The sequence below is a fragment of the Corvus brachyrhynchos genome, unplaced genomic scaffold (assembly GCF_000691975.1).
Source record: "Corvus brachyrhynchos isolate BGI_N302 unplaced genomic scaffold, ASM69197v1 scaffold7, whole genome shotgun sequence".
NCBI classification, from domain to species: domain Eukaryota; kingdom Metazoa; phylum Chordata; class Aves; order Passeriformes; family Corvidae; genus Corvus; species Corvus brachyrhynchos.
This window is the reverse complement of record NW_008239054.1, coordinates 2594589-2601980: the sequence shown is the minus strand read 5'-3', so window position 1 is coordinate 2601980 and position 7392 is coordinate 2594589.

Here is a 7392-nt window from a genome sequence, read left to right as displayed (position 1 = left end):
CCTGGCCTCTGTAATAATTTGGGTAGGGAATAGAAACCATACTGTTTAACACAGGTGACCAGTCACACAGCATATTTGAATCCTGAACAAAAATGCTTGGAGATATTGGTACCATTCAGTAACCCATAGGCAAAAAATGCTTTTATTGAATCTCTTCACCACATGTTTATAAGAAAAGACTGTAAAAAACATTATCCATTTGTGGTCAGAAGTATCAAGTACAACAAATTACACGTACTGAATACTTCAGTTACTGTACTTGGCAGTGAATTTGCTTTAACTCCAGGAGAGCATTACAAATGAAATCTTTAGAAGAGATTTGAACCAGTTGTGCAATACTGGACTTTTTGTTCCTCATGCCATAGTCCTGCTCCCAGTCCCAGATTCACTGTGCCTACCAAGAATTACATTCTATTAAGAAAACAGAAAATTTGAGCAGTTCCTAACTACAGAAGCCAGCATAGCAGCTAAGCTATTTGGGATGAAACCACCATGAGACAACTGCAGTTCTAGCAGGATTTGGCTCAAGGATCATGTGGGAAGCCTTTCCTCTGCCAGAGCAGTGATGAAAAGGAGACAGAGGGTGAGGGGGACACAAGTTGCAGGTCATGAATCGCCTCTTGTGTTGGCCAAAGAGTCTGCAGACAGAAATAGGAGGGAAGCGACCACTGAGGCTGAGCTCTGCAGCTTTACTTTCCCTGGTCCCCACTTGGAAGAACTGTGCTTTGTTTCCCTTTCTGAAATATGCCTTCTCATACAGCATTTGCCATCATTAATTGGAGCATCTCCCTCCTGCATCCTAAGCAAACGGTGCTGGCAAAGCAGAATCAGTATTATGAGTGATGTCTGACGTGCTGCCCAGTTCAAGCCGTGAATTGCTTGCCTCAGGCCTGGCAGATAGGGGTCTCCGTTTAATTTCATTCAGAATAAAATTACAGCAATGAAGCATGTGTGGACCATCCAGAAAAGGAAAGAGCCCCTGTTGCTGACTGAGAGTTTAATTCTCCGTTTCTGTTTTTCCCTCAAATACATTTAAAACATTGACACTTTCTCCCACCAAGGGAAAATGTCACCAGGTGAAAGATGGCAGCAAACACGTTGAAATTGGTGTTACACCAAAAATCAAGAAAAGGTGAAAAACAGCTGAGAAAGAAGAGTTCAAAATCAAAACTGCACCCATACAGAGGTGCCCCATATCTTAGCAAGTATGTCTTTCAGTCAGGGAGTTCCTGCTTCAGGGCACAGATACCTGTCCTGCTCCATGCCAGACCCAAATGTCCTGCAACAGGAGTCAGCAGGGAGTGGGATTTTGGCCAAGCCTGCAGTGGAAATACATGTCAGCCACAAAGAGGCTTCCAAGTCTGGGTTGTAATTTTCCCCAAATGTGGTACAGAAATGAGATTTTGCTACAAAAACATGTTGTTGGGAGCCTGGGCTGATTTATCAAGAAATGCCAGGGAGCTGCACGGGTACTTACAGAGTGAACTTCACTAGAATTTAATTCCAGCAAGGGGTCTGCTTTTCACCCTGTCTCCTGATCCCTAGAGAAACAACTGGGGACAGTAGCAGCCTTTGCGGCAAGTCTGACCCTGCGTCGCAAGCGATGGAGCCACCTGTGCGTGTGTCACTGTGCCCGTGTCCAAGCCAAACAGCTGGCTTCCTGGAGTCCCCCCTGAGGGGCCCGGCGGAGCGGGGCAAGGGACGGCTCTTCCCCGCAACCGTATCTGTCTGCCAGATAGCGAGCCCAGCATCCGTGTGTTCTGGGAGGTTCAGATAGACGTGCTACACCGCTGAATCAGCCCCTGCGCTCCGCAGCTGCTTGGCTTGGGGTGGCTTTGGCGGATAGTCCTGCGTGAGCCTACTGGAAAAGTTAAAAGGGTATTTTCTCAGTTCTTCCCCCTTCCACACCCCCTGCCAAGGCAGCAAACCTCTGGTTCGTTTCTCAGAAACTACCTGAAGCTTTGCTCCACTAAAATTTGGCGACCTTGGGGAAAAAAAAAAAAAAAGAAGAAGAATATGTAAAATACAATGGTTAATATAACAAAATGGCTTTTCTCTGGAGAAATAGGTTGCAGATTGGATGACAGTCATGTTCCTTTCCTTTTTCTGTTTTTCTCCTTGTTAGCCTTGCATATACATTTCTTCTGTGGTAAGGTTCCCATCACTGCAGTTTTAGGCAACCTCCGTCACACGGTGCTGTGCTGGGGCTGGGCTAGGACAGCAGGCCAGCTTTCTGGGATAAAGCATTCCCCCTGTATGGAGAGGGAGGGGAGAGGGACAACACACCTCTCTATTTTTCTCGTCAGCATATAGCTGCTGATTTAGATAATGATAAGGCACATTGTAAAAGTGTGTGTGTCTTTTAATCCAAGCTCATCAGTATGGTGCGTGTGAAATAATGGCTTTAGTGAGCTACGCTGGCTCTGCATGGAAGGGAAAGGATTTTGCAGTGCTTCTGCCTAGCCTCAGTTAACCCAGCCTGGCTCCCTGCAGGATAACTTGTTTTAAGGTGGATTTATGAACAGAGATGCCACCCCCTTCTTGCAAAGCTCAGTAGCTGCTTGATTGCTTTTTAGCGTGAGAGTTCAGAAAAACATTCTTAAACCATGATGTCTCCAGAGGTTTGTGGTAAGAAAACAATGTTAATTTGCCTAGTCTAGAAGCAGAAAAATGAAAAAAGAGTAAAGTACACTGTGTTCTTTGTTCCAAATACCTGAAATTAGTTATCTTTGCTGGAGATAAGTGCCATAAATGGCTTTAACATTTTCAGGTTTTTCTGTCATTTATGGAGCAGTGCTGTATTGCTGCCACAGCACTGCTGCACCACACAGCACAATCCACCTATTTACACTTTTTAATGACCAGTGACTCTACTGTAGCTATTGCATTAGCTGTGCATCTATGCTTTATTGTAGTTTCCAAAGGAGAATGTGTCATATCAGCTTCTGGAAAAGTTCAGACAGCTGCCTGTGTCATGGAAAAATAAGACTTGGTTAACAGAGGATGTAGGAAGCCAAAGTAAATACTAGAAATGTGTAAAGCAGTTATGGCCATGTAGATTAGTATGTAAGAAAGGGATGTGTAAATCTGAGTGCTTGACATGATTGATTCTTACATAGAAAGGGAAGTCATTGTGTTACTATGTTTTTAGTTGGAAGTCCTGGCTGGCAGTGTTGGAGCTGCTTCAATGTCCCACTCAATTAAAAATCTCAAATGTTGTGAAGAGTTGGGCCTGCATTCCCATCTTTCCTGAATTTCAAATATGGAAGGACAAGTAGCAAGAGAGGAAATGCTAAGTTCTGAAAACTGCCTGTCAGCTAAAAGCACTGGTGCACTCCTCGTTAAACCATGTAACTCATGTTTAAACTATCACCAAGAGAGGTAGATGTGATGGTAGCTGGGTGACAGGACCATCCAGAAGGCAGGAGGGGAGCTTTTTGAGCCTGTGAGTCTTGCAAAGTTTTGAGGTACTCTCACCTCTCTCACACATTGCAGACAAGTGGGCCAAAAGCTGCAAGTTACTTAAATCAGTCACTGAGACACATCCAGTTAGATTGGTTACGAAAAGGGCATGAATTATGTTCTACTCTGTCATTTAAAGATAAATGTTTTACAGCACAGACGCCATCATTATGTGTTCATATTAAAGAGAAAGATTGTGTTTTGTTTTGGGTTTTTTAGTTTGCTTGGTTGGGGTTATTTGGTGGGGGGATTTTTTGTCAGGTTTTTTTACAGCAATATTAAGACTTTTAGACTTGCTAAGAGGTAGGTCCAAGTTGTGGTTAAATCCTGCAGACAATAGTCTTGCTGATCTCAGGATTTTCCAAATACTAAAATACATGTGTGGATTTCTCTAAACCCCACAAAACTTCAAAAACATTAGACCCATTTCACCTTTCCCCAGATAATCGAGATGGCCATAAACTGCTTGAGTGTCCTGCTCCTGGCAAGATTTCTTGTAACAGACAGTCTCTTGAATAGTTCTTAGTGGCTTATTAGTAACTTCAGGTATTATGTTTTAGCAAACAAAAGTTTATCCCCTAGCTTTTTGCTTAACTACAATAAATTATTTATAAGGTGCAACCCTATGTCATGCAGATGCTTTTTCCAGTCATGTTGTTTATATAACAGGAACCATTAAAAATATTGTGTGGGGAGGGGTTCTGTATGGAGATGTGCATAAAGTTGGAGCCAAAAAAAAGAAATCTCCCAGAAAACCCTGGCACTCTTGTAACTGTGATCACCGTGCCTTCCCCAGCTGGCAAGGCTGGAGGTTGGTACCTGCTGGCTGCACAGCTCTGGGTGTGGGCTGGTCCAGATGAGAATTAGTTTTAGCAGAATCCAATGAAAGTCCTTACCTAGAGATAAGCCTGAAGTGCTCATGCACTATTAAGTTCCTGGCAAAATCTTTACAATGCATATATTTACACTCAGGATTTGTACATACATTTACACTCGGGGTTTGTAGATACAGTTATGGCGTGACAAATATCCCTACCTAGACAAGTTGGCAGGAAAAAGACAGTAAAAGAACAGAGTAAGTGCTCATGTGCCTTCTTAAGTGAAGTCTGGAGGGTTTCAGTGTGTGCATGTCCTTCTTTTTATTTATTTAAGTTGGTTTAAGTTTCTCAAGTGGTAACTGCAAGCCTTGGGCAGCAGAAGTACACTTGCTGAAGTATGCTTGCCCTATATTAGGACAGTGGGCTGGCCCCATGGCAAGCCATTTTTTTATTTTCAGGTGAAACTTCTGGTTTTGGCCCACCCTGGCATTTTGTTTATCCTCTGTAGAAGTCCATCTTTTTTGGCAACATGGGCCATTAACTTTCCTCTTGTGGTTTCAGCTTTTCTTCTTGCTTTTCACCTGGGAGTGTTCTTCTTCTAATGGTTCTTTTCTCTTTTCAGCAAGCAGTTTCTGCAGATCTGCAGGTGAATTCTACTCATTCTCTATAAACACCTTCCTGTTATTAAATTGGTCATGTATTTTTCAGTCCTCATTCTTAAGATGAACATCACAGTTGTGGTGGTTTGTGAAGGGTTTTGATTGCTTGCTTGTTGGGTTTTTTGGAGGAGGGAGGAGAATTGAGAGGTGGAGGGAACCACATCTCCCAGGGAAGGCGCTGTTACTAATTATGCCTTGGAGATTATTAGTTCATGGCTAATTAATTAGTGCTTGATCAAACTCATATGTGCTATTTAGGACAAAAGAAAGCCTCTCTTTCTGTATGACCCAAAAAGCCAGCTGTTACTTCAAATATTCATTAGTAGGGGTTCAGGAAACTGCATCTGTAATTCTAATGTGTCCTAACAGCCCCTGAACCCCTTCCCACAGCTGCCACGCCTGCAGCCCCCCTCTTACCAAAACTTTGCCACCTACAGCAATACAGAGATGCAAAGGAGTACTTTTAGGACACCACTTACTCCTGGATTCTGGTTGTCTTTTGAGAACTCCTTAGAAATGTACGTCGTAGGACAGGATTTTTAACCTTGTCCACGTCTCATTCAAGTTGGCAAAAGCTGGAGGTAGAGGGTAGTGCAGCCCAGATCATGAAAGTAATGGGGACAAGGCCTCAAATGCAGAGACATTCTGGGAGAATGAATGCTCTGTCTGACCTTGATTATTTTCTTTAGTCCCCTAAAGCTCATGTTTTCACCCCTTCAGATCTGGTGCTGGGAGCAATACCAGGTGCCTCCTGGTGACAAGAAGTGTGTGTTGCGTGAGCTGGTCAGGTGATAAAGGTGTTGAGTCAAAATCCACCAAATTCGTAAGATTCATTCCTGAGTCTTCAGAGAGCTGCAGATCCCCAATAGGGATCTGGGCTGAGTTTAGACAGTCTGTGCCCAAATCTCTATTCCTCTGTGCTCACACAGCTGCTGACTGGATCCTGGGTGGCTACCAAGACATCTGAAGCTATGCCTTTGAGTGTGCCCAGAGCCCTGTCAGCCTCAGCAGAACTGAGCAGCTCAGTGCCAGGTCTGTCCCCCAGCAGCAGATGCAGCTCTTCCAGATTGCATCTGCAAAAGGCTGTTGTAGGCTATTGTCTTTGTTTGAAGTACAGCAGGGATGCTGCTGCAGCTGCTGCAGTTCCTGTTCTCCTTATCCCACCACCCAGGGTGAGGATGCTTCCCTGCACCCAGCCTGGTCCTCTCATATGGGCTCAGTCTCTTCTTCCAGCTAACAGATTCAAAGAAGCTCTCCCAGTCTCTGGCAAATGTCTGAACTTCCAGGGTTGTGTGTAACTGTTTTGCAGTGGGTGCAATCCTGATTCATAGAGTTGGAGGGATTAATCAAGAATCTATTAAGTGCAGTAAGCAAGGCATGTGTGTGAAAGGTGGAAGAGCAGGATTCCACTGCTTCTGCCAGAAATCATCCCTGTGGCTTATGCCTACTCTTTATGAAAGATATAAACAGACCTTGGGATAACAGTCACTGCCTAAAGGCTCTGGAGAGGTCTGTGTGTCCCAGTGGCATTGTATACAGGAAATGTACAGCAAGAATGGCATTTGCACTCTCTGTCCCAGTGTGATGCTTCAGAAGGACATTTCAAGGTCCATAGAGAATTTGGCTTCCAATTCATTATTAGGTAAATTATATCCATGTGGAGAAAGCTACTGAAATAAACTGTTGCAGGGCTGTGTTCACAGTGGGGATCGATGTGCTGTTTCCCAAGGGTTCAGAAAGCATGGGCCAAACCCGTGGACACGGAACAACTTGTACCTCACTGAAATGGTGGTAATAGTTCCTCAGTTTACAAAGCTCATGGGAAGGGCTCACATAACACTGGAAAGGAGTTGCTGGCACTTATTTCTTAGCTCTCTGATTTTGTACAGCCTGGTAGAAGAGAGGAAGCATAACAAACAAATTATTTTTGTTTTGTTGTTAGAGGCCAGAAATGTTTGGTTGATTGTGCTTCACCACCAGTTTCAGTAACATAGGCTTCTTTATTTGGAGGAGAACAAGGCTTGAGCCTATTAGCTGCTGTCACTTGTGTACATGAGACTGATGGCAGCCATTGACTCCCCATCACCAGCTATGACATATATACACCTTCTTGAAAGGCACAGTTTGAAGTAGTCATTTAAGCTCTATTTATATTCTTTATTTCAAATATAAGGCCACCATAATGCCACATGTATTACTTCAGAGGATTGTGGATCACACCACAGAGTGTTTTATAAACTATTTCTCTTCAACATAGCCTTATATTGTCAGGTCAATTGCATCTACAGTCCCACTTCCTGTCCTTCCACCTTAGTCTAAGTCCAGCTCTTGCAGAAATTCCTGAGATTCTTCTTTATTAAGGTTATTATCAGATCCCACACTGCCTCTGTTGCAAGAACAAGTTTTGGGCCCACAGACAATTTATTAAAAGATCCTTAATTCTGTCCCCTCTG